The following is a 22,711-nucleotide window of genomic DNA, read 5'->3' as shown; positions in this document are numbered from 1 at the left end:
AAATCACATTATAATATGACTAACTGAAAACACCACGCCACTGTTTGTGTAAATAACAATGAATAGCATGTTTACAGTCGTTTTTGACGTTTCTAGCTGCTACAATCGCTTTTCTCAATGTATGTACAGCTACTGTTATGTTATCAATAAAGTACATCCTAAACGACATTTTATGGTAGATTAATTCAAAATCACCTTAGATAGGATTTGTGGACCTACAGGTGGGAATAAAGCCACTTTGTTTATTTGGCCAGGAGCACACAGCAGTTTAAGCAGGCACAGATTGAGTAGTGTTGCTGTTCAGCCCTGAATGAATGAAAAAGTGAAAACTGATCGATTATCAACTCAAAACATTTTCAAACTACATTTCAAGATAGCCCTGCTTGAAATCACATTATAATATGACTTACTTAAACAGCCACGCCACTGTTTGTGTAAATAACAATGAAAGCATGTTTACAGTCGTTTTTGACGTTTCTAGCTGCTACAATCGCTTTTTCTTAATGTATGTACAGCTACTGTTAAGTTATCAACAAAGTATATCCTAAACGACATTTTATGGTAGATTCATTCAAAATCACCTTAAAATAGGATTTGTGGACCTACAGGAGTGAATAAAGCCACTTTGTTTTTTTGGCCAGGAGCACAGCAGTTTAAGAAGGCACAGATTAAAAAGTGTTGCCGTTCAGCCCTGAATGAATGAAAAAGTGAAAACTGATCGATTATCAACTCAAAACATTTTCAAACTACATTTCAAGATAGCCCTGCTTGAAATCACATTATAATATGACTTACTTAAACAGCCACGCCACTGTTTGTGTAAATAACAATGAAAGCATGTTTACAGTCGTTTTTGACGTTTCTAGCTGCTACAATCGCTTTTTCTTAATGTATGTACAGTTACTGTTAAGTTATCAACAAAGTATATCCTTAACGACATTTTATGGTAGATTCATTCAAAATCACCTTAAAATAGGATTTGTGGACCTACAGGAGTGAATAAAGCCACTTTGTTTATTTGGCCAGCAGCACAGCAGCACAGCAGTCCAAGCAGGCACAGATTGAGTAGTGTTGCTCTCCAGCCCTGAATGAATGAAAAAGTGAAAACTGATCGATTATCAACTCAAAACATTTTCAAACTTCATTGCAAGATAGCCCTGCTTGAAATCACATTATAATATGACTTACTTAAACAGCCACGCCACTGTTTGTGTAAATAACAATGAAAGCATGTTTACAGTAGTTTTTGACGTTTCTAGCTGCTACAATCGCTTTTTCATAATGTATGTACAGCTACTGTTATGTTATCAATAAAGTACATCCTAAACGACATTTTATGGTAGATTCATTTAAAATCACCTTAGATAGGATTTGTGGACCTACAGGAGGGAATAAAGCCACTTTGTTTACTTGGCCAGGAGCACAGCAGTTTAAGCAGGCACAGATTGAGTAGTGTTGCTGTTCAGCCCTGAATGAATGAAAAAGTGAAAACTGATAGATTATCAACTCAAAACATTTTCAAACTTCATTGCAAGATAGCCCTGCTTGAAATCACATTAAAATATGACTTACTTAAACAGCTACGCCACTGTTTGTGTAAATAACAATGAAAAGCATGTTTACATTCGTTTTTGACGTTTCTAGCTGCTACACTCGCTTTTCTCAATGTAAGTACAGCTACTGTTATGTTATCAATAAAGTACATCCTAAACGACATTTTATGGTAGATTAATTCAAAATCAACTTATAATAGGATTTGTGGACCTACAGGAGTGAATAAAGCCACTTTGTTTATTTGGCCAGCAGCACAGCAGCACAGCAGTTTAAGCAGGCACAGATTGAGTAGTGTTGTTCTCCAGCCCTGAATGAATAAAAAAGTGAAAACTGATCGATTATCAACTCAAAACATTTTCAAACTACATTTCAAGATAGCCCTGCTTGAAATCACATTATAATATGACTTACTTTAACAGCCACGCCACTGTTTGTGTAAATAACAATGAAAAGCATGTTACAGTCGTTTTTGGCGTTTTCAGATGCTGCAATCGCTGTTTCTCAATGCATGTATGTTTAATGTTTAAACTGTTAAGTTATCAACAAAGTACATCTTTAAACGACATTTATTGTAGATTAATTCAAAATCACCTTATAATAGGATTTGTGGACCTACAGGAGTGAATAAAGCAACTTTGTTTATTTGGCCAGCAGCACAGCAGTCCAAGCAGGCACAGATTGAGTAGTGTTGCTGTTCAGCCCTGAATGAATGAAAAAGTGAAAACTGATCGATTATCAACTCAAAACATTTTCAAACTACATTTCAAGATAGCCCTGCTTGAAATCACATTATAATATGACTAACTGAAAACACCACGCCACTGTTTGTGTAAATAACAATGAATAGCATGTTTACAGTCGTTTTTGACGTTTCTAGCTGCTACAATCGCTTTTCTCAATGTATGTACAGCTACTGTTATGTTATCAATAAAGTACATCCTAAACGACATTTTATGGTAGATTAATTCAAAATCACCTTAGATAGGATTTGTGGACCTACAGGAGGGAATAAAGCCACTTTGTTTATTTGGCCAGGAGCACACAGCAGTTTAAGCAGGCACAGATTGAGTAGTGTTGCTGTTCAGCCCTGAATGAATGAAAAAGTGAAAACTGATCGATTATCAACTCAAAACATTTTCAAACTACATTTCAAGATAGCCCTGCTTGAAATCACATTATAATATGACTTACTTAAACAGCCACGCCACTGTTTGTGTAAATAACAATGAAAGCATGTTTACAGTCGTTTTTGACGTTTCTAGCTGCTACAATCGCTTTTTCTTAATGTATGTACAGCTACTGTTAAGTTATCAACAAAGTATACCCTAAACGACATTTTATGGTAGATTCATTCAAAATCACCTTAAAATAGGATTTGTGGACCTACAGGAGTGAATAAAGCCACTTTGTTTATTTGGCCAGCAGCACAGCAGCACAGCAGTCCAAGCAGGCACAGATTGAGTAGTGTTGTTCTCCAGCCCTGAATGAATGAAAAAGTGAAAACTGATCGATTATCAACTCAAAACATTTTCAAACTACATTTCAAGATAGCCCTGCTTGAAATCACATTATAATATGACTAACTTAAACAGCCACGCCACTGTTTGTGTAAATAACAATGAAAAGCATGTTACAGTCGTTTTTGACGTTTTCAGATGCTGCAATCGCTGTTTTTCAATGCATGTATGTTTAATGTTTAAACTGTTAAGTTATCAACAAAGTACATCTTTAAACGACATTTATGGTAGATTCATTCAAAATCACCTTAGATAGGATTTGTGGACCTACAGGAGGGAATAAAGCCACTTTGTTTATTTGGCCAGGAGCACACAGCAGTTTAAGCAGGCACAGATTGAGTAGTGTTGCTGTTCAGCCCTGAATGAATGAAAAAGTGAAAACTGATCGATTATCAAGTTAAAACATTTTCAAACTACATTTCAAGATAGCCCTGCTTGAAAACACATTATAATATGACTTACTGAAACAACCACGCCATGCCAAACCCACTTTGTTTATTTGGTGACGTTTTTGAAAAATAAAACCGCATTCATGTAATGCCATGTCCAACCACCAGGTGGCAAACTCGTACCAGAAACCTCTAGATACAAACAACATGCCTTTTTCCATTTCCATTTCCATGAAACAACCACGCCACTGTTTGTGTAAATAACAATAAAAAGCATGTTACAGCCGTATTTGACGTTTCCAGCTGCTGCAATCGCTGTTTCTCAATGTATGTACAGCTACATGTTTAAACTGTTAAGTTATCAACAAAGTACATCTTAAAATAACATTTTATGGTAGATTCATTCAAAATCACCTCATAGTATGATTTGTGGATTTTCAGGAGGGAATGCCAGTCAGTTGCTGTCCACATCATCATGTGGACTCGAACGGAGCTCTTTGAGCAGACACAGATTGGGAAGTCTGGACTGGGCAGTCCTAAATGATTGTGAAAAGGAAAACATGTTCCATAATCAATTCAAAACAAATTCAATGACGTTTTTTGGAAGACCTCCCTGAAATCACCTCCTGTCCGAAGCAACCTGTACCTGCTTGAGTAAATTAGGATGAAAAGCTTTCAATGTCGGCTTGTAAGCAGGGGACTTCAATCATTCCAACGGATTTTGAAAAATAAAACCGCATTCATGTAATGCCATGTCCAACCACCAGGTGGCCAACTCGTACCAGAAACAACATGCCTTCATATTTTCCATTTCTATTGTCTTTTTTTTTAAAGTTCTAACATTGACACGCAACTTTGTTTAACGGATCAGAAACGGGAAAAACAAGTGGTTCCTCTTCAAACAAAGTCTTCTTCATGTACAACAATAGTAAACATTAGGAATTTCCTAAGAAGTCCAGTGAAAAACAAGGTTGTGTGGTAGTGCAGTCCTCACCAGATTTCATCAACATGTTTCCTGCTTTCGATGTCGGCTTGTAAGCAGGGGACTTTAATCATTCCAACGGATTTCTGAAAAATAAAACCGCATTCATGTAATGCCATGTCCAACCACCAGGTGGCAAACTCGTACCAGAAACCTCTAGATAAAAACAACATGCCTTCATATTTTCCATTTCTATTTTCTATTCAACAATAGTAAACATTGGGAATTTCTTAAGAAGTCCAGTGAAAAACAAGGTTGTGCAGTCCTCCCCAGATTTCATCAACATGTTTCCTGCCACACTAGAGTAAACAAGACACTTGACCATGTTTACACCAATTTGGTTGGAGCCTACAAGGCTAAACCCCTCCCCCACATAGGACAAACAGACCACCTTGCTCTTTTTCTCTCCCCCAAGTATTCACCACTCATCCAATGTGTGAAACCCACAGTAAAGACAATAAAAGTGTGGCCTGAGGGGACAGATGTGTTGCAGTACCGGTTCAGGCACACAGACTGGAATATGTTTTCAACCCAGGCAACCTTGTCACTCCCACACTGATATTGAGAGTTCTGTACTGGACCACATACCATATGTTTACCACCCAGAAGCAGATCACCATGTGCCCTAACAGCCCTGGATGAACAGGAATGTCTGTCTCCTGCTGAAGGCCCGCAGCATTGCCTTCAGATCGGGAGATACACGAGCCTACAGTACAGCCAGGCCTGACCTGAAGCGGGGCGTCAAGGAAGCCAAGCACTGCTGCAAGCTGAAGGTTGAGGAGTACTTCTCAAACTCCAACCCCCATGTGTGGCAAGGCATCCAGGGATCAGCGCCCCCCTCCTCTGATATCTCCTTTCTCAACGAGTTGAACAACTTCTACGCTTGTTTTGAGAGGGACAACCTACAGCCTGCAACCAAAGCAGAGCTGACCGCTGACTACCAACCCCTATCACTCTGCCCCACGGATGTCAGAGCAGTGTTGAGCAAAATCAACGCGCACAAAGCTGCAGGCCCCGATTGCACCCCTGGACGTGTACTTAGAGCATGTGCTGGGGAGCTGTCGGACTTATTCAACCTGTCCTTGGCCCATGCTGTTGTTCCAACCTGCTTTAAGTCCACCTCCATCGTACCTGCTCCCCAAAAATCCTCCCCTACCTGTCTGAATGACTACCGCCCGGTAGCACTCACCCCCACCATCACCAAGTGCTTAAAGCAGCTGGTTCTGGCACATCTCCAATCCTGTCTTCCCCCCAACCTGGACCCCCAACAATTTGCTTATTGCAAGAACAGGAGCACAGAAGATGCAGTCTCCATAGCGCTGCACTCTGTTAGGACGGAGTGAACAGGTCCTAACAGAGTGCCATCTGGACAATCAGGACACATATGCAAGAATGCTGTTCATAGACTTCAGTTCATCATTTGACACTGCCATCCCCTCTGAGCTGATCACCAAACTTGCAGATCGGCATCACAGCAACGGCCTATCTTCAGAGATCCTGGTGAACTTCTACCGCTGCACTGTTGAGAGCATCCTGACCAACTGCATTACAGTTTGGTACGGGAACTGCTCTGTAGCTGACCGGAAGGCGCTGCAGAAAGTGGTGAAAACCACCCAACGCATGGCTGGCGCCTCACTTCCTTCCTGCTCTTCAGACCACCTTCAGGAAGTGTTGTCTCAGGAGAGCTACCAAAATAAAGAAAGACTCCTGCCATCCGGCAAACAGACTGTTTGCCCTCCTGCCCTCTAGGAGGCACTACAGGAGTCTCTGTACAAGAACCACCAGGTTCAGGAACAGTTTCTTCCCCACAGCAGTCTCCCTGCTGAACTCTGCCCTCCGTCACCCCACTCTCCTTCACAAACATTCACACATACTCGCCAGACCCCATCCCCCACCCCCTCGCACACACACTGGCCAACCCCTCCCGGAATGAACTCACCACTGCACTGATGAATGCACTTTCACTGGTCACTTTGTTTATCTTTGTTTTACTGCACATACTGTGAAAAAACCTTGTACTTTATATACTGTAAAAACTTGCATTTCATATATCCTTGCACTACTCATTTAACTTTAAGTTCTGTATCTGTATTTTCGTATATTTACTTTGGGTTCCCGTGAATATTTGGTCCAAACTCTTAAATAAGTGCAGTTTCACCTTGTTTCTTCTCTTTCTTCTTGGCCTTCTTCTCCTGCGCTTTATCCACAGAGGTTTTGAGGTCCTTCTCGATGTCCACCAGCTCTTCAGGGGCCTTCATCACAAACATGCCTGGTTTAGTGAGTTGTTGTTGCTCATTCCAACCAGGACTCTGCTGATTGATCTGGTTCTCATAGCAGTGGTAGGAACTTCAATGTACATTATATACAAGAACACATGGTTCCGGTGTTATGCCAGCTCCATCACTATAAACTCATCAAATGAGCATCACTTTGTGTGAAGTGCTGCTGAAGAGCAGAACATGCTCCACCTTAGAGAGATGAATTAACATTCCAACGGGAAGAGCTGCTTGCAAAGTGCTGCTCTCTGCAGCCGGGCCTTTCTTTGTCTTCTTCTTTAGACTTGCCACCGATTCCAGCATGCTGAGAGGAGTGACACAGATGTACGATGATTAACATTGGTGACTCTGTTCAGCTGTGTGTGTGTGTGTGTGTGTGTTTACCTACCTTTCCCATCCTAGTCTCTGCTCTAGGCCGAAGGGTTGAGTGCTCTGGACATGCTTCGACTGGCTAAGCAAAGAGTTGAGCATACTGGACCTTGTGGTAGATCCACATTGTACTGTCAGCTGTCACACCCAGCACCAGTCTTTGGCCATTAGGCCTCAGATTCAGCAGAGTCCTGTGTAAGTGGCATGTGGTGCATGGATAGGAGGAGTCTGCAAGAGGCACAAATCAATGAGTCACAGCACAAACTCACATTAATAATAATAATAATAATAATACATTTGATTTGAAGAGCACTTTTCATAGTTAAAAACAATCCCAAAGTGCTACAGAGTACAGCAAAATTAAAACAGGTTTTAAAACAAGAGAACTATGACACAGTGTGTTAAAAAAATCCTTGTTTAAAAAGAAAGGTTTTCAGGCCTATGTTAGTGCCCAGACTGTGATTAAACTGTACATATGGTTGGAATTAATATGCATCTTAATATGCATCTATTATTCAGTGTTCAGAGTGAAGACTAGGACGTGTCTACTAGCATGGCCTTTCAATGTCATCGTTCACACGCTGCATTAATAATAAGAAGCAGGTTAGATCAGAGCTCTTACCCAAAGGAAGAACTGACGAGGACAGTTCTGGTTTGATTATCCAGTAGTAAACAAAGTTTCCTTCCTGTCTCTGGGATGTCGGTAGTGGCTTTTTTTAGTATTGGTATTGAAGAAAGCGTGGAAAAAGACAAACCTGGCAGGTTACAACAACAAAAACTTCACTTAGAATCCCCTTTAGAAAACTCACACATCTTTACACAGTTTTAGGCTGGGGACAAACCTGGCCATGTCCAGGATGAGCTCCTCCCCCTTCTTCACTTCGTGGTTGTCAAAGATGGATGAAAGTGGAGCAATGATCCACTTTCTAAGTCGGAATACAGAGTCCTCCCCCCCCACCCCCGAGAAAGGAAACTAGTTAGTCGGTTACATTCACATCCACCAGTTTTCTTTGACCTGCTTATACACAGCAGCCTCTGTGTCAGTCAGTTCAAATGATGAATTCAGCTTTTAAGCAATTTAAGCATCCTGCAAAGTACATAACACATCTTGCTAGAATAAGCCACTTTACTGTCATTACATGTTGTATGCATCAATCCCCCCCAAACACATTATCTTTGCTGTAATGTACTCCATATTTATCACTTACATTACATTACATTACGGTCATTTAGCAGACGCTTTTATCCAAAGCGACTTACAATAAGTGCGTTCAACAAAGGTAGATAAAGGAACTTCAGGGACAGGACCCAATTTCTTCTCATGGGTAAAAATGGGATGCTCAGTGCCCACTTCATTTTGACAACATTCAAAAAGTTGGTCCAAACAGTGACTTACTGACATTTTTGAAGTTCAATTTTGATGACCTATGCTCTGACTCAAATCTCATGCACATATGCCTTACCAAAGGGCACAGAGAAAGGATTTGAGCAGGGAGATGCAGCTCATTGCTAAGCAATGTTGCTTAGCAATTACATTATTCTCAGGAAAGAGTAGCTTGAATGCTTTTCAATCATTTTTTGCAGTCTTACTACACATTCCACAGATAAATCAGGATCAAAACGTGTTTGAACTATCTCAATCCAAAACAGTCCAAAACAAAACAAACTGAACATATATATTTTTCTCTATACTGCTCAACAAAACTGAATTGAACTATCTAACTCCATCAGAGGACAAGGTGTTTAATTTCCATGGGTGCAAGCCCTCAAAGTCTGGATAATCAACCAACCTGCTTCTTTTATAAATTCCATATGTGGTTTTGAGGACAGATTTCAAGAAGTCTGTGCTGGCCCTTTCTCGCTGTCTCGTGTATTTTTCCATTGTCCTTTCAGTGACATATTACATTCACAATGTAACTGTAAAAAACAACACCTTCCTTGAATACAGCAAGCTTATGTTGTGTCACTCCATACTGAAACTACAGCACCAAATAAATTAATTTCACCATTCTTTGTTTGGATTTGGACACCATTATACAGCAACTGTAAGTCACAATCAATTGTTTGTAACACAACATCAACACCACACTCATCAATATCCTTAGCTTTTACTAAAGCAAAAAGTCTGATTGCAGCAAGCTTTAACCTAAACTTGGGGTCTATGTTTCCTAAAGTATTATTAACCATCAATATATTTCATCTGTATATAAAATCACCTGCAATGGTGTGGTGGGATTTGGAAAGGCTGATATTTCTCTGATATTTTCTGAAATATTCATTATTTTCCAGCTGGAAATTTTTCATTAAAACCCATTCAAATCTTTTTTCATTTTCTTCAGGCACTTCATGTGCCTTCTAACTTCTTCCTACTTTCAGACAGAGACAGAGAATCCATTCAAGGGTTATCCTGCCTCTCCTGCACACACACACCCTTGAACACAGGCTTTGATCTTTCTTTGTTTTTTTTCTGGACAACTGTTGTCCTTTTGTCACAGCTTCAAAGGACTTGAGCTGTCAATCAAACTGCTTGCGAGTTTATCTCATTTAGGGACAGAAATCATTCACACATTGTCAGACCTACATGCTCCATTCTTTCAGGGGTTTTTGTTAAGCATTTCAAGCATTTAAACACTTTTATGGTTTTACAGCAGAATCTTTGAGTCACTTAAAGCAATTCAAATCTTTCAGGCAACAGACAGCACAGACACTCACACTCACATTACTTCACGTACACGCACACACAGACAGGCTTTGATCTTTCTGGGTTTTTTTCATAATTTTCACCCATTTCATAGGTTTTTGCAGTTAAAACACTTCAAGCATTTTAAATCTTGCAGGCAACAGACAGCACAGACACTCACACTCACATTACTTCACATACACATACATAAAGCACACACAGGCTTCATCTTTCAGGGTTTTTCTCAGCATATTCACACATTTCGCGGGTTTTGCAGTTAAAACCCTTCAAGCATTTTAAATCTTCCCATAGATAGACACTCACTCGCATATACACTTCACATCAAGCATTATGTAGTCACACTATCATACTAGATAGCCAACATTGCATCTTACCTGATGAACAGGCCCTTGAATCTGATAATCCTCAATCACACGTACCACAAAAAACAATCCAATGGTGCACACAGTCAGACGGTAAAATGGCTGCAAATGGACAACACGGCAACAAATGGTGTGACCAGGTCGGGCTATACCAAATGAGGAATTTGGTCGAGCCCATTAAGACTCGAAATAGCTTGCATAGTAATTACATAGTAATGCGATTCAAAAATGCTGAAAACTGGCTTAACAATTAACATTTACCTTGTAGTCGTTATATCTACAAATAACAATTTTTTATTCGCTATTTACACGTAGTAGTAGTACATGTTTCGCACATACTCCTCCCCCCCCCCCCCCTCACAGAACTTACGTGATTGGATGGTCGACTGGAGAACCATTTTGAACTGGATGTCATCAAGAGAAGTATGGTTTTCCTTAAGTTGGCTCATCGGTAAGGCAGTTTAACAGTATCGCTTCTGTCTTCGGTAATGCATTCGTATTTACAGCGGCGCATATGGAAAGAAGAAGATGGCCTCATCACAGACAGCTAAGTTATGGCTTTTGCACTCCGTCCACCCTGTTTAGCAGCTGCAAGTGTGCCGACATCATCGTGTTTGCACGTACATCCTTACTGCAGACAGATTGCAACAGCCCCGCCTCTTCGAGCAGCGAACAGAATGGGACAGGTAGGTACGCACACACACACACACACACACACACACACACACACACAAACACACACATGAGATGATTATAAAACATGTGTCACTTTTTCATCCATTTAGGACTCGACCCAAATCTGTATCCGACCAGAAAGTTCAGTTCCCTCCTGAAAATCCACAAATCCTATTATAAGGTGATTTTGAATGAATCTACCATAAAATGAAGATGTGCTTTGTTGATATCTAAACACTTTCTCATTGGAGTGAATATACAATCATCAACAGCAATGGGACAGCTGTAAATGCTGAAAACCTAGCGTAAATGCTTTTCATTGTAATTTACACAAGCAGTTGATGGTTGCTTCATTAAATCCTATTATAATGTGATTTCAAGTAGAGGTACCTTGAAATGTAATTTGAATATGTTTTGAGTTGATTATTGAACATCTGTCACTTTTTCATCCATTTAGGACTGGACCCCAATCTGTATCTGACCAGAAAACTCATTTCCCTCCTGAAAATCCACAAATCCTAATATAAGGTGATTTTGAATGAATCTACCATAAAATGTCATGTGAAGTTATGCTCTGCTGATAACTAAACAGTTTTCTCATTGGAGTGAATATACAATAATCAACAGCAATGGGGCAGCTGTAAATGCCGAAAACCAAGCGTAAAATGCTTTTCATTGTAGTTGATGGTTGCTTCAGTAAATCCTATTATAATGTGATTTCAAGTAGAGGTACCTGGAAATGTAATTTGAATATGTTTTGTGTTGATTATGGAACATCTGTCACTTTTTCATCCATTTAGGACTGGACCCCAATCTGTATTTGACCAGAAAACTCAGTTCCCTCCTGAAAATCCAAAAATCCTATTATAAGGTGATTTTGAATGAATCTACCATAAAATGTCATGTTAGGATGTGCTTTGTTGATAACTAAACAGTTTTCTCATTGGAGTGAATATACAATAATCAACAGCAATGGGGCAGCTGTAAATGCCGAAAACCAAGCGTAAAATGCTTTTCATTGTAGTTGATGGTTGCTTCAGTAAATCCTATTATAATGTGATTTCAAGTAGAGGTAACTGGAAATGTAATTTGAATATGTTGTGTTGATTATGGAACATCTGTCACTTTTTCATCCATTTAGGACTGGACCCCAATCTGTATCCGACCAGAAAACTCAGTTGCCTCCTGAAAATCCACCAATCCTATTATAAGGTGATTTTGAATGAATCTACCATAAAATGTCATGTTAAGATGTGCTTTGTTGATAACTAAACAGTTTTATCTTTGGAGTGAATATACAATAATCAACAGCAATGGGGCAGCTGTAAATGATGAAAACCTAGCGTAAAATGCTTTTCATTGTAATTTACACAAGCAGTTGATGGTTGCTTCATTAAATCCTGTTATAATGTGATTTCAAGTAGAGGTACCTGGAAATGTAATTTGAATATGTTTTGAGTTGATTATTGAACATCTGTCACTTTTTCATCCATTTAGGACTGGACCCCAATCTGTATCTGACCAGAAAACTCAGTTCCCTCCTGAAAATCCACAAATCCTATTATAAGGTGATTTTGAATGAATCTACCATAAAATGTCATGTGAAGATGTGCTCTGCTGATAACTAAACCGTTTTCTCATTGGAGTGAATATACAATGATAAACAGCAATGAAAGCAGCTGTAAATGCCGAAAACCTAGCGTAAAATGCTTTTCATTGTAGTTGATGGTTGCTTCATTTAATCCTATTATAATGTGATTTCAAGTAGAGGTACCTTGAAATGTAATTTGAATATGTTTTGACTTGATTATTGAACATCTGTCACTTTTTATTGAACATCTGTCACTTTTTCATCCATTTAGGACTGGACCCCAATCTGTATCTGACCAGAAAACTCAGTTCCCTCCTGAAAATCCACCAATCCTATTATAAGGTGATTTTGAATGAATCTACCATAAAATGTCATGTTAAGATGTGCTTTGTTGATAACTAAACAGTTTTCTCATTGGAGTGAATATACAATAATCAACAGCAACGGGGCAACTGTAAATGCCGAAAACCTAGCGTAATATGCTTTTCATTGTAATTTACACAAGCAGTTGATGGTTGCTTCATTAAATCCTATTATAATGTGATTTCAAGTAGGAACATAATTTGAATATGTTTTGAGTTGATTATTGAACATCTGTCACTTTTTCATCCATTTAGGACTGGACCCCAATCTGTATCTGACCAGAAAACTCAGTTCCCTCCTGAAAATCCACCAATCCTATTATAAGGTGATTTTGAATGAATCTACCATAAAATGACATGTGAAGATGTGCTCTGCTGATAACTAAACAGTTTTCTCATTGGAGTGAATATACAATGATAAACAGCAATGAAAGCAGCTGTAAATGCCGAAAACCAAGTGTAAAATGCTTTTCATTGTAGTTGATGGTTGCTTCATTAAATCCTATTATAATGTGATTTCAAGTAGAGGTACCTGGAAATGTAACTTGAATATGTTTTGTGTTGATAATGGAACATCTGTCACTTTTTCATCCATTTAGGACTGGAACCCAATCTGTATCTGACCAGAAAACTCAGTTCCCTCCTGAAAATCCACCAATCCTATTATAAGGTGATTTTGAATGAATCTACCATAAAATGTCATGTTAAGATGTGCTTTGTTGATAACTAAACAGTTTTCTCATTGGAGTGAATATACAATAATCAACAGCAATGCGGCAACTGTAAATGCCGACAACCTAGCTTAAAATGCTTTTCATTGTAGTTGATGGTTGCTTCAGTAAATCCTATTATAATGTGATTTCAAGTAGAGGTACCTTGAAATGTAATTTGAATATGTTTTGAGTTGATTATTGAACATCTGTCACTTTTTCATCCATTTAGGACTGGACCCCAATCTGTATCTGACCAGAAAACTCAGTTCCCTCCTGAAAATCCCAAAATCCTAATATAAGGTGATTTTGAATGAATCTACCATAAAATGTCATGTGAAGATATGCTCTGCTGATAACTAAACAGTTTTCTCATTGGAGTGAATATACAATGATAAACAGCAATGAAAGCAGCTGTAAATGCCGAAAACCAAGCGTAAAATGCTTTTCATTGTAGTTGATGGTTGCTTCAGTAAATCCAATTATAATGTAATTTCAAGTAGAGGTACCTGGAAATGTAATTTGAATATGTTTTGTGTTGATTATGGAACATCTGTCACTTTTTCATCCATTTAGGACTGGACCCCAATCTGTATCTGACCAGAAAACTCAGTTCCCTCCTGAAAATCCACCAATCCTATTATAAGGTGATTTTGAATGAATCTACCATAAAAGGTCATGTTAAGATGTGCTTTGTTGATAACTAAACAGTTTTCTCATTGGAGTGAATATACAATAATCAACAGCAATGGGGCAACTGTAAATGCCGAAAACCTAGCGTAATATGCTTTTCATTGTAATTTACACAAGCAGTTGATGGTTGCTTCATTAAATCCTATTATAATGTGATTTCAAGTAGAGGTACCTTGAAATGTAATTTGAATATGTTTTGAGTTGATTATTGAACATCTGTCACTTTTTCATCCATTTAGGACTGGACCCCAATCTGTATCCGACCAGAAAACTCAGTTCCCTCCTGAAAATCCACCAATCCTATTATAAGGTGATTTTGAATGAATCTACCATAAAATGACATGTGAAGATGTGCTCTGCTGATAACTAAACAGTTTTCTCATTGGAGTGAATATACAATGATAAACAGCAATGAAAGCAGCTGTAAATGCCGAAAACCAAGTGTAAAATGCTTTTCATTGTAGTTGATGGTTGCTTCATTAAATCCTATTATAATGTGATTTCAAGTAGAGGTACCTGGAAATGTAACTTGAATATGTTTTGTGTTGATAATGGAACATCTGTCACTTTTTCATCCATTTAGGACTGGAACCCAATCTGTATCTGACCAGAAAACTCAGTTCCCTCCTGAAAATCCACCAATCCTATTATAAGGTGATTTTGAATGAATCTACCATAAAATGTCATGTTAAGATGTGCTTTGTTGATAACTAAACAGTTTTCTCATTGGAGTGAATATACAATAATCAACAGCAATGCGGCAACTGTAAATGCCGACAACCTAGCTTAAAATGCTTTTCATTGTAGTTGATGGTTGCTTCAGTAAATCCTATTATAATGTGATTTCAAGTAGAGGTACCTTGAAATGTAATTTGAATATGTTTTGAGTTGATTATTGAACATCTGTCACTTTTTCATCCATTTAGGACTGGACCCCAATCTGTATCTGACCAGAAAACTCAGTTCCCTCCTGAAAATCCAAAAATCCTAATATAAGGTGATTTTGAATGAATCTACCATAAAATGTCATGTGAAGATATGCTCTGCTGATAACTAAACAGTTTTCTCATTGGAGTGAATATACAATGATAAACAGCAATGAAAGCAGCTGTAAATGCCGAAAACCAAGCGTAAAATGCTTTTCATTGTAGTTGATGGTTGCTTCAGTAAATCCTATTATAATGTAATTTCAAGTAGAGGTACCTGGAAATGTAATTTGAATATGTTTTGTGTTGATTATGGAACATCTGTCACTTTTTCATCCATTTAGGACTGGACCCCAATCTGTATCCGACCAGAAAACTCAGTTCCCTCCTGAAAATCCACCAATCCTATTATAAGGTGATTTTGAATGAATCTACCATAAAATGTCATGTTAAGATGTGCTTGGTTGATAACTAAACAGTTTTCTCATTGGAGTGAATATACAATAATCAACAGCAATGGGGCAACTGTAAATGCCGAAAACCTAGCGTAATATGCTTTTCATTGTAATTTACACAAGCAGTTGATGGTTGCTTCATTAAATCCTATTATAATGTGATTTCAAGTAGAGGTACCTTGAAATGTAATTTGAATATGTTTTGAGTTGATTATTGAACATCTGTCACTTTTTCATCCATTTAGGACTGGACCCCAATCTGTATCTGACCAGAAAACTCAGTTCCCTCCTGAAAATCCACCAATCCTATTATAAGGTGATTTTGAATGAATCTACCATAAAATGACATGTGAAGATGTGCTCTGCTGATAACTAAACAGTTTTCTCATTGGAGTGAATATACAATGATAAACAGCAATGAAAGCAGCTGTAAATGCCGAAAACCAAGTGTAAAATGCTTTTCATTGTAGTTGATGGTTGCTTCATTAAATCCTATTATAATGTGATTTCAAGTAGAGGTACCTGGAAATGTAACTTGAATATGTTTTGTGTTGATAATGGAACATCTGTCACTTTTTCATCCATTTAGGACTGGAACCCAATCTGTATCTGACCAGAAAACTCAGTTCCCTCCTGAAAATCCACCAATCCTATTATAAGGTGATTTTGAATGAATCTACCATAAAATGTCATGTTAAGATGTGCTTTGTTGATAACTAAACAGTTTTCTCATTGGAGTGAATATACAATAATCAACAGCAATGCGGCAACTGTAAATGCCGACAACCTAGCTTAAAATGCTTTTCATTGTAGTTGATGGTTGCTTCAGTAAATCCTATTATAATGTGATTTCAAGTAGAGGTACCTTGAAATGTAATTTGAATATGTTTTGAGTTGATTATTGAACATCTGTCACTTTTTCATCCATTTAGGACTGGACCCCAATCTGTATCTGACCAGAAAACTCAGTTCCCTCCTGAAAATCCAAAAATCCTAATATAAGGTGATTTTGAATGAATCTACCATAAAATGTCATGTGAAGATATGCTCTGCTGATAACTAAACAGTTTTCTCATTGGAGTGAATATACAATGATAAACAGCAATGAAAGCAGCTGTAAATGCCGAAAACCAAGCGTAAAATGCTTTTCATTGTAGTTGATGGTTGCTTCAGTAAATCCTATTATAATGTAATTTCAAGTAGAGGTACCTGGAAATGTAATTTGAATATGTTTTGTGTTGATTATGGAACATCTGTCACTTTTTCATCCATTTAGGACTGGACCCCAATCTGTATCTGACCAGAAAACTCAGTTCCCTCCTGAAAATCCACCAATCCTATTATAAGGTGATTTTGAATGAATCTACCATAAAATGTCATGTTAAGATGTGCTTGGTTGATAACTAAACAGTTTTCTCATTGGAGTGAATATACAATAATCAACAGCAATGGGGCAACTGTAAATGCCGAAAACCTAGCGTAATATGCTTTTCATTGTAATTTACACAAGCAGTTGATGGTTGCTTCATTAAATCCTATTATAATGTGATTTCAAGTAGAGGTACCTTGAAATGTAATTTGAATATGTTTTGAGTTGATTATTGAACATCTGTCACTTTTTCATCCATTTAGGACTGGACCCCAATCTGTATCTGACCAGAAAACTCAGTTCCCTCCTGAAAATCCACCAATCCTATTATAAGGTGATTTTGAATGAATCTACCATAAAATGACATGTGAAGATGTGCTCTGCTGATAACTAAACAGTTTTCTCATTGGAGTGAATATACAATGATAAACAGCAATGAAAGCAGCTGTAAATGCCGAAAACCAAGTGTAAAATGCTTTTCATTGTAGTTGATGGTTGCTTCATTAAATCCTATTATAATGTGATTTCAAGTAGAGGTACCTGGAAATGTAACTTGAATATGTTTTGTGTTGATAATGGAACATCTGTCACTTTTTCATCCATTTAGGACTGGAACCCAATCTGTATCTGACCAGAAAACTCAGTTCCCTCCTGAAAATCCACCAATCCTATTATAAGGTGATTTTGAATGAATCTACCATAAAATGTCATGTTAAGATGTGCTTTGTTGATAACTAAACAGTTTTCTCATTGGAGTGAATATACAATAATCAACAGCAATGCGGCAACTGTAAATGCCGACAACCTAGCTTAAAATGCTTTTCATTGTAGTTGATGGTTGCTTCAGTAAATCCTATTATAATGTGATTTCAAGTAGAGGTACCTTGAAATGTAATTTGAATATGTTTTGAGTTGATTATTGAACATCTGTCACTTTTTCATCCATTTAGGACTGGACCCCAATCTGTATCTGACCAGAAAACTCAGTTCCCTCCTGAAAATCCAAAAATCCTAATATAAGGTGATTTTGAATGAATCTACCATAAAATGTCATGTGAAGATATGCTCTGCTGATAACTAAACAGTTTTCTCATTGGAGTGAATATACAATGATAAACAGCAATGAAAGCAGCTGTAAATGCCGAAAACCAAGCGTAAAATGCTTTTCATTGTAGTTGATGGTTGCTTCAGTAAATCCTATTATAATGTAATTTCAAGTAGAGGTACCTGGAAATGTAATTTGAATATGTTTTGTGTTGATTATGGAACATCTGTCACTTTTTCATCCATTTAGGACTGGACCCCAATCTGTATCTGACCAGAAAACTCAGTTCCCTCCTGAAAATCCACCAATCCTATTATAAGGTGATTTTGAATGAATCTACCATAAAAGGTCATGTTAAGATGTGCTTTGTTGATAACTAAACAGTTTTCTCATTGGAGTGAATATACAATAATCAACAGCAATGGGGCAACTGTAAATGCCGAAAACCTAGCGTAATATGCTTTTCATTGTAATTTACACAAGCAGTTGATGGTTGCTTCATTAAATCCTATTATAATGTGATTTCAAGTAGAGGTACCTTGAAATGTAATTTGAATATGTTTTGAGTTGATTATTGAACATCTGTCACTTTTTCATCCATTTAGGACTGGACCCCAATCTGTATCCGACCAGAAAACTCAGTTCCCTCCTGAAAATCCACCAATCCTATTATAAGGTGATTTTGAATGAATCTACCATAAAATGACATGTGAAGATGTGCTCTGCTGATAACTAAACAGTTTTCTCATTGGAGTGAATATACAATGATAAACAGCAATGAAAGCAGCTGTAAATGCCGAAAACCAAGTGTAAAATGCTTTTCATTGTAGTTGATGGTTGCTTCATTAAATCCTATTATAATGTGATTTCAAGTAGAGGTACCTGGAAATGTAACTTGAATATGTTTTGTGTTGATAATGGAACATCTGTCACTTTTTCATCCATTTAGGACTGGAACCCAATCTGTATCTGACCAGAAAACTCAGTTCCCTCCTGAAAATCCACCAATCCTATTATAAAGTGATTTTGAATGAATCTACCATAAAATGTCATGTTAAGATGTGCTTTGTTGATAACTAAACAGTTTTCTCATTGGAGTGAATATACAATAATCAACAGCAATGCGGCAACTGTAAATGCCGACAACCTAGCTTAAAATGCTTTTCATTGTAGTTGATGGTTGCTTCAGTAAATCCTATTATAATGTGATTTCAAGTAGAGGTACCTTGAAATGTAATTTGAATATGTTTTGAGTTGATTATTGAACATCTGTCACTTTTTCATCCATTTAGGACTGGACCCCAATCTGTATCCGACCAGAAAACTCAGTTCCCTCCTGAAAATCCACCAATCCTATTATAAGGTGATTTTGAATGAATCTACCATAAAATGACATGTGAAGATGTGCTCTGCTGATAACTAAACAGTTTTCTCATTGGAGTGAATATACAATGATAAACAGCAATGAAAGCAGCTGTAAATGCCGAAAACCAAGTGTAAAATGCTTTTCATTGTAGTTGATGGTTGCTTCATTAAATCCTATTATAATGTGATTTCAAGTAGAGGTACCTGGAAATGTAACTTGAATATGTTTTGTGTTGATAATGGAACATCTGTCACTTTTTCATCCATTTAGGACTGGAACCCAATCTGTATCTGACCAGAAAACTCAGTTCCCTCCTGAAAATCCACCAATCCTATTATAAAGTGATTTTGAATGAATCTACCATAAAATGTCATGTTAAGATGTGCTTTGTTGATAACTAAACAGTTTTCTCATTGGAGTGAATATACAATAATCAACAGCAATGCGGCAACTGTAAATGCCGACAACCTAGCTTAAAATGCTTTTCATTGTAGTTGATGGTTGCTTCAGTAAATCCTATTATAATGTGATTTCAAGTAGAGGTACCTTGAAATGTAATTTGAATATGTTTTGAGTTGATTATTGAACATCTGTCACTTTTTCATCCATTTAGGACTGGACCCCAATCTGTATCTGACCAGAAAACTCAGTTCCCTCCTGAAAATCCACAAATCCTAATATAAGGTGATTTTGAATGAATCTACCATAAAATGTCATGTGAAGATATGCTCTGCTGATAACTAAACAGTTTTCTCATTGGAGTGAATATACAATGATAAACAGCAATGAAAGCAGCTGTAAATGCCGAAAACCAAGCGTAAAATGCTTTTCATTGTAGTTGATGGTTGCTTCAGTAAATCCTATTATAATGTGATTTCAAGTAGAGGTACCTGGAAATGTAATTTGAATATGTTTTGTGTTGATTATGGAACATCTGTCACTTTTTCATCCATTTAGGACTGGACCCCAATCTGTATTTGACCAGAAAACTCAGTTCCCTCCTGAAAATCCACAAATGCTATTATAAGGTGATTTTGAATGAATCTACCATAAAATGTCATGTTAAGATGTGCTTTGTTGATATCTTAACAGTTTTCTCGTTGGAGTGAATATACAATAATCAACAGCAATGGGGCAGCTGTAAATGCTAAAAACCTATCGTAAAATGCTTTTCATTGTAGTTGATGGTTGCTTCAGTAAATCCAATTATAATGTGATTTCGAGTAGAGGTACCTTGAAATGTAATTTGATTATGTTTTGAGTTGATTATGGAACATGTGTCACTTTTTCATCCATTCAGGACTGGACCCCAATCTGTGTCCGTCATAGCCTCCTGAAAATCCACAAATCCTTTTATGAGGTGATTATGAATGAATCTACCATAAAATGTCATGGAAAGATGTGCTTTGTTGATTACTGCACAGTTTTCCCATTGGAGTGAATATACAATGATAAACAGCATTGAAAGCAGCTGTAAATGCCGAAAACCAAGCGTAAAATGCTTTTCATTGTAGTTGATGGTTGCTTCAGTAAATCCTATTATAATTTGATTTCAAGTAGAGGTACCTGGAAATGTAATTTCAATATGTTTTGAGTTGATTATGGAACATCTGTCACTTTTTCATCCATTTAGGACTGGACCCCAATCTGTATCTGACCAGAAAACTCAGTTCCCTCCTGAAAATCCACCAATCCTATTATAAGGTGATTTTGAATGAATCTACCATAAAAGGTCATGTTAAGATGTGCTTTGTTGATAACTAAACAGTTTTCTCATTGGAGTGAATATACAATAATCAACAGCAATGGGGCAACTGTAAATGCCGAAAACCTAGCGTAATATGCTTTTCATTGTAATTTACACAAGCAGTTGATGGTTGCTTCATTAAATCCTATTATAATGTGATTTCAAGTAGAGGTACCTTGAAATGTAATTTGAATATGTTTTGAGTTGATTATTGAACATCTGTCACTTTTTCATCCATTTAGGACTGGACCCCAATCTGTATCCGACCAGAAAACTCAGTTCCCTCCTGAAAATCCACCAATCCTATTATAAGGTGATTTTGAATGAATCTACCATAAAATGACATGTGAAGATGTGCTCTGCTGATAACTAAACAGTTTTCTCATTGGAGTGAATATACAATGATAAACAGCAATGAAAGCAGCTGTAAATGCCGAAAACCAAGTGTAAAATGCTTTTCATTGTAGTTGATGGTTGCTTCATTAAATCCTATTATAATGTGATTTCAAGTAGAGGTACCTGGAAATGTAACTTGAATATGTTTTGTGTTGATAATGGAACATCTGTCACTTTTTCATCCATTTAGGACTGGAACCCAATCTGTATCTGACCAGAAAACTCAGTTCCCTCCTGAAAATCCACCAATCCTATTATAAAGTGATTTTGAATGAATCTACCATAAAATGTCATGTTAAGATGTGCTTTGTTGATAACTAAACAGTTTTCTCATTGGAGTGAATATACAATAATCAACAGCAATGCGGCAACTGTAAATGCCGACAACCTAGCTTAAAATGCTTTTCATTGTAGTTGATGGTTGCTTCAGTAAATCCTATTATAATGTGATTTCAAGTAGAGGTACCTTGAAATGTAATTTGAATATGTTTTGAGTTGATTATTGAACATCTGTCACTTTTTCATCCATTTAGGACTGGACCCCAATCTGTATCTGACCAGAAAACTCAGTTCCCTCCTGAAAATCCACAAATCCTAATATAAGGTGATTTTGAATGAATCTACCATAAAATGTCATGTGAAGATATGCTCTGCTGATAACTAAACAGTTTTCTCATTGGAGTGAATATACAATGATAAACAGCAATGAAAGCAGCTGTAAATGCCGAAAACCAAGCGTAAAATGCTTTTCATTGTAGTTGATGGTTGCTTCAGTAAATCCTATTATAATGTGATTTCAAGTAGAGGTACCTGGAAATGTAATTTGAATATGTTTTGTGTTGATTATGGAACATCTGTCACTTTTTCATCCATTTAGGACTGGACCCCAATCTGTATTTGACCAGAAAACTCAGTTCCCTCCTGAAAATCCACAAATGCTATTATAAGGTGATTTTGAATGAATCTACCATAAAATGTCATGTTAAGATGTGCTTTGTTGATATCTTAACAGTTTTCTCGTTGGAGTGAATATACAATAATCAACAGCAATGGGGCAGCTGTAAATGCTAAAAACCTATCGTAAAATGCTTTTCATTGTAGTTGATGGTTGCTTCAGTAAATCCAATTATAATGTGATTTCGAGTAGAGGTACCTTGAAATGTAATTTGATTATGTTTTGAGTTGATTATGGAACATGTGTCACTTTTTCATCCATTCAGGACTGG

The sequence above is a fragment of the Genypterus blacodes genome, unplaced genomic scaffold (genome assembly GCF_046128005.1).
Source record: "Genypterus blacodes isolate CSIRO-AG114 ecotype Tasmania unplaced genomic scaffold, CSIRO-AGI_Gbla_v1 ptg000185l_1, whole genome shotgun sequence".
NCBI lineage: Eukaryota > Metazoa > Chordata > Actinopteri > Ophidiiformes > Ophidiidae > Genypterus > Genypterus blacodes.
The sequence above is the reverse complement of the archived record's forward strand: the minus strand, read 5'-3'. Positions refer to the sequence as shown.